Source organism: Lathyrus oleraceus, chromosome 4 (genome assembly GCF_024323335.1).
Source record: "Lathyrus oleraceus cultivar Zhongwan6 chromosome 4, CAAS_Psat_ZW6_1.0, whole genome shotgun sequence".
Lineage (NCBI taxonomy): Eukaryota > Viridiplantae > Streptophyta > Magnoliopsida > Fabales > Fabaceae > Lathyrus > Lathyrus oleraceus.
In genome coordinates, this window is record NC_066582.1 from 135,099,270 (window position 1) to 135,105,657 (window position 6,388).

The following is a 6,388-nucleotide window of genomic DNA, read 5'->3' on the forward strand; positions in this document are numbered from 1 at the left end:
TTTATAGGCCCTCTTTCAAAATCAATACAATTTTGTTTCCAAAAAAAAAATATTTTTGTTTTACTTTCTCTGTTTTGTTTGCGTAAACGTCCATTGATTTAGATTGAATTGGTATATGCATTTGAATATGATCGATGTTTATCAAAAATACATGCATAAAACGGAAATAGCAATTACAAAAGACTTCAGGATCGATGAGAAGGTCTAACCATGCGTTCCAATGAATCCGGTTGCTAATTCTATTCCCCAACAAAAACCAGCTATTTCCCAGAAGAGGTTGGCATCACCAGACAGACTGGTCATCTCTTCCATCCCCAGCCAGGCTCTGTTGAGTGTTTCCACCATCAGACAGAAATCAAGTATCCCCAGCTAAGAAAGGGTCATCAATACAAGTATCTCCAACCAGAAGATGGGGATTTATTTTCCCCAGGGAGTCGCCAGGAAAAACTTTTCAGACGCATAATTCATTCATCACATCATTTCACAGCATACGCATGCATACATTGTTCGCATTTATTTTCATAAGCATAAAACATCCCATGCATCATGACATGGCATGAAGCTAACTTTATTTTTTAGGTTAATTATCCTCCTGATACAGTCAAAACAAAGGTCCATTCAGACGGACATCTTTATCAATTACATTCAAGATTCAACTACATCTCTCAGATACAATCCATATGAGCATTCATTCTGACAAGCACTCTGGTATCCGCCCAATGGTGGCATCTTTAAGCCCACCCCAGATATTCATTGCAAATACAACATATGCAAATACTATCAGATATAGCCTAGCGTACGGTTCATTCTGATTCAGCTCAACATATGACTCCTTCAACTCAGATACGATCTAACGTACGATCCATTCTGATCTTCAACTACTCCAATACGGTCCAATGTACGACCCAGTTGGACCTTCAAATCCTCAGATGCCGCCTAGCATACGGTACATTCCGGGGTGTAGTCTAGCGTACGACTACTTTCTTCTTCAGATACAGCCTAACGTACGGCTCATTCTGCAACTCAGATACAATCCAATGTACGACCCATTTGGATGTTCCTCCCCTCGGATACGATCTAGCGTATGATCCATTCTGATCTTTAATCCTCAGATACTACCCAGCGTACGGTACATTCTGAAACATGGTCTAGCTTACGACTACCCTTTCATCCTCAGATACTACCCAGCGTACGGTACATTCTGAAACATGGTCTAGCTTACGACTACCCTTTCATCCTCAGATACAGCCTGATGGACAACTTATTCTGCAACTCGGATACGATCTAGCGTACGATCCATTCTGATCTTTCCTCCCCAGCGAAGTCATCTGCCTAATGAGCAACTCACTCTGCTATTCAGATACGGTCTGGCGTATGGTCCATTCTGATCCCTTATCCCCAGCAGCGTATAACACACTCTGACTCCCCAGCAAAGTCGACAGCCTAATGGATGACTCACTATACGGTCTAGCGTATGACCCGGTATGACACCCATGTCTTCAGATATCGTCTAATGTACGACGCACTCTGAAGCCCTCATCATCAAACTTCCGGGATGGTATCTTTTAGCCCATCTTTATCAAGACTAACTGTTGATTCACAAGTGAAAATTTTGGGGGCATTCTAAGTGTTCAATAATCTTCCACCTCCAGACCACGAATGGCGTACATACCATTCTAACTCTCTCGGTTCAAGAAAATTGAACAGGGGCAGCTGTCATACCCCAAAATTTGCCCGTTAATTTTGCAAGACATTTTTCAAGGCACTCCAACTCATTACTCAAGGCGTTGACCTTAAAGGAACAAAGACCCAGCTCACAGATGGCCAAATCCAGAAAATGGCCCAAATTGGCATGCTCGCTAGGCGAGCAATTCCTTCGCCTAGCGAACCCTTCGCTATGCCACTCGCCTGGCGAAGCTTGCGAATACCAGAAAATTCTGGGCTTCATTCTGAGCCCATTAGGTCATGAAAAAGCATTATAAATACCAACACTTCAGTCAGAAAAAGGAGAACGAAAACGGGAGATAGAGAGAAGGCACAACAAACCCCGGAGGCTAACCCAGAGAATTCAGAGCAACCCTAAAGGAAACCCTGAAGGAAACTCATCCGCACCAAGGTTATCTCCGCCCAACTCAATCCGGCGCCAACCCTAAGAGTGACTTGCCAATTCAAGGTTGGAATTCAATTGTAAACAGGTTTGCATTACCATTACCGCTTTATATTCTTAATTTGCATGTGGCATTATGATTGAATTTATAAAAAATATCTTAAGTCTTGCATGTGAATTTAAGTAGGTATGAATGTCTTGAACCGTTTAACCATGTAATTTCTATGATGGATGCCATAGAGTTTGGAGCTTTCTGGAATTGTACTGTTATTAAAACCAGAACCCACAGCCGCTCGCTAGCACATCGCTAAGCGAGCATGTAGCGAGCATTCGCTAGGCCGTCGCTAGGCGACGCAGGAGCGAACGTGACAGTCGTTGATTTTTTCGTTCTGATTTTTGCTTGTCTGACATGTTTTATTGTAATCATACATTATTCACCTAACACTATCTCTGTTGTGATGCCTTTTGTTGGGTGCAATTCTTGATCGCACCCTGATTTGGTATTCTGACCTGTTTGCTGAATTTTGTAAGGGTTCACATACTCCCGGAAAAGGTAGTTGGCTAAGGCATTCCACTTTATTTGTGGGATACCCTTGTGGAGATTCATCCTAATTACCTAATTGATTTTAATGTGGAGATTCATCCTAATTACTTAATTGATTTTAATATGGAGATTCATCCTAATTACTTAATTGATTATAATGTGGACCTAATTACCTAATTGATTACAACTACCTACTTGATTGTAAAATATTGCCTTTGAATATGTGATCTTGGACCTCTCTTTGTTGCCTTACGATATTACGGTATTATGGTCATGTCCCGCGAATGTGGGGATACACCTAGCAAAGACCCTTCGATTAAATCATCATGTCCCTATAAAATAAATCATAGTCCCTCGGATGTTGCCTGCGAATATATGATTTTGTCCCTCGATGACCCGTCGTTGTAGCCTACGGTTAATGATGATCGTCCCTTCGAATGCTAAGGTATCCTTACAAATGTTGCCTTCAATGACCAAACGATGACCCTACGATGTCCCCTTACATCCAAAGGGATAAGACTACTTACTTCTCAATAGTAAGGACAGTTTTACCCTCATAAGGATAGGAAATGCCCATAAAGACCTTGGGTGGGTATAACTCTTAATTGCTGGCTCACAACCTAAAACATTTTTCATACTTCACACTTTGCAATTACTAGAAAATCACCACTTGGTATACATTCGTACTAGAATCATTGCCAAGTTATATTTTTCTAAATGGCTTTCAAAATTAAACGAGATAAATACTTTGTATACATTCGTATAAGAATCATTACAAAGTTAAACTCTCTTTTCAAAACATTTTCTAAGCAATTCACAAACACTTTTTCAGACAAGAAAAATAACATAAGTGATCAAGCAATTAAGAGCCCATGGATAACCATGGATACAAAGGGTGCTAACACCTTCCCTTTGTATAATGTACCTCCCGAACCCAAAATCTAATTAAGGTCTTTCCTGTTCTTTTCCACCTTTCCTTATTGGATAAAAGAAAAGTCGGTGGCGACTCTTGCTATCCGCGACATTTGCTTTCCAAAGCAAAACACACAAAGTCAGTTCACCGTATGACAGAACTGGCGACTCTGCTGGGGACTATTAAAGAGAGGTTGCCTTAAAAACAAGATCACTTATTTAAATTGTCTGATTTACTTTTAAGGGATTGCTTGGGTATTTTATGCTTGAGTGAAAGATCCTACACCCGGATCTAGTGTACCTTAGGTAAGTAGCAAGAGATCATCGCGACTATCCGGCGTATACTGGAATGGTCAAAATGATGGCTACGGTTAATGTGACACTTTGGATGTCCTGATGTTCCTCATGTTTACTTGAGGAAAAATTTGGCTTCCGCGTGGTGTCATCAAAGCATTAACCAGACCTTTAGAACCCTAATTGACTCATCCTAGCCATTAGAAAGTAGTGAGATAACTGACTTCGGTTCCGACTGGGGTTGGTTGAGACTCGATACTACACTCCTCGAGACTAGACTTTAGGGAAGCTTTGGTCAACCACTTGGTGTTGCACTGAAGTGGACTTAAAGGAAGGTCAATGATTGGAGATCCTTTTAGAACCCGGTTACTATCCTAGGACAGGTTGAACCAACCAAACTTCAGTGGGGAGGGTACTTACCTATGAAACTCATGCAAGCCTTAAAACTTAGGAATGATGATTGTGTGACTTGCTTGTGCTTGTTATTTACATAACATCATAACATCATAACATCATAACATCATGGCATTGTACTAACCATTTCAAGGACTCTAAACATTGAAAACATTTCATACATTGCATAGCATAACATACATTGCATAATATAACATCGCATAACAGGTATCCTAAAAGATCAATATTCTCACGGTCTTCCTTCTAAACAGAAAAATGGACCTCGAACAAACTGTCAAAGATCTCCAGGCTCAGAATGCTCAATTCCAAGAGATGATCTTGAGCTTATCCAAGGGGCAGGAGGAACTGAAGGCTCTCTTGCTCGAGAAGAAGAAAGACAAGAAAGCTATGAGTTACATCAACCCGGGAAGAAGGCTTAAAGGACAGGCCGCAGGAGTCAAGATTAGAATTCCGAAAGATCAAGAAGAGGAGACAGAAAATGATTCGGAAGAGGAGAATGTTGATCCCTTCAACCCTGAGGACGACGATGAAGATTATGAGAATGAACAGTACTCTCCAAGAGATGATAAGTACAAGTTGCTGGAAGAACGTATGCTAGCTATGGAGGGTCAGAAGGCGCCCGATCTGGATTTCGAAAGCTTGGGACTGGTCTCTGATGTGGTCATTCCTCGCAAATTCAAGATCCCCACTTTCACTAAGTACGATGGGGCATCTTGTCCTCAGATGCATCTGAGAGCTTACGTGAGAAAGATTCAGCCGTATACCACTGATAGGAAACTATGTATCCATTTCTTCCAAGAGAGTCTGTCTGGCACACAGTTAGAATGGTACTATCAGCTCGAGAGCTCTGACATCCGCACCTGGACTGATTTAGCGACAGCTTTCTACAAGCACTACCAGTATAATTCTGAACTAGCGCCTACTCGGGTACAGTTGCAGAATATGACTATGGGATCTAAAGAAAGCTTCAAAGAATATGCTCAGAAATGGAGAGATTTGGCTGGCAGAGTCAAACCCCCTATGACTGATCGAGAATTAGTGGACATGTTCATGAGCACACTGACTGGCCCATTCTACAGCCATCTATTGAGAAGTTCCTCATCGGGTTTCACTGAACTTATATTAACAGGTGAGCATGTTGAACGCGGCATTCGAAGTGGAAAGATACAGGCGGCTACCTCTGATCCTCCGGAGACTCCTAATGACATCACTGCCCCTCTGCCTAACCATGACGAGACTGTCAATGCTGTGGAAGATGCTGATAACGATTGTGACTTGGATAGTTGGATTTTCCTAACAATTGTCCCTATGACTTGATCGGTTGGGACTCCTGCTAATATTTGAAATTCTTGTGCAGTGTGTCCAGGGTTTCCACATAACTCACAGTTTGAAGTTACAGCAGCCACAGTGGCTGCGGGTGGTATGGTCAGGTTATCTAATTTTTGGACAAGGGCACCTACCTTTGCATGAGCATGGTCAAGGCTACTGATTTCGTACATTCCACCCTTAGTCTGGGACTTTTCCACTGGAGTTCATTCACCTCTCCATTGGCAATGGTTTTGGGTCATGTTTTCAATGAGTTGATAGGCTTCGGTGTATGGCTTATCCATAAGTGCACCGCCCGCGACAGCGTCTATTGTAAGTCTTGTGTTATACAGAAGCCCATTATAAAATGTGTGAATGATCACCCAGTCTTCTAGACCGTGATGTGGACGTATCCTCATCATGTCCTTGTATCTCTCCCACGCTTCATAGAGAGATTCCACATCTTTTTGCCTGAATCCGTTGATTTGAGCTCTCAACATAGCAGTTTTGCTCAGCGGAAAGTATCGGGATAAGAAGACATTCTTCAGTTCCTCCCATGTTGTAACGGAGTTGGAGGGCAAGGATTGCAACCAAGCCCAAGCTCTGTCTCTTAGTGAGAAACGAAAGAGGTGCAGTCTTATCGCATCTTGAGATACACCATTCGCTTTTACAGTATCGGCGTACTGCACGAACTTGGTCAGGTGTTCATTAGGATCGTCTGTTGGATTTCCAGCAAATTGATGTTGTTGGACGGTTGATAGGAGTCAGGGTTTCAGCTCGAAATCGTTTCGATTAATAGCGGGGGCAACAAT

The 6,388-nt window shown here is 42.1% G+C and overlaps 1 non-coding gene across 1 annotated transcript; it reads left to right on the plus strand.

Annotated features, from left to right (window-relative positions):
- Positions 1-5,969: 5,969 nt before the first annotated feature.
- LOC127077430 (small nucleolar RNA R71) lies at positions 5,970-6,076 on the plus strand. The gene has a single exon (XR_007787243.1). It is a non-coding gene; the product is annotated as a small nucleolar RNA R71 (small nucleolar RNA).
- The last annotated feature ends 312 nt before the right edge of the window (positions 6,077-6,388 follow it).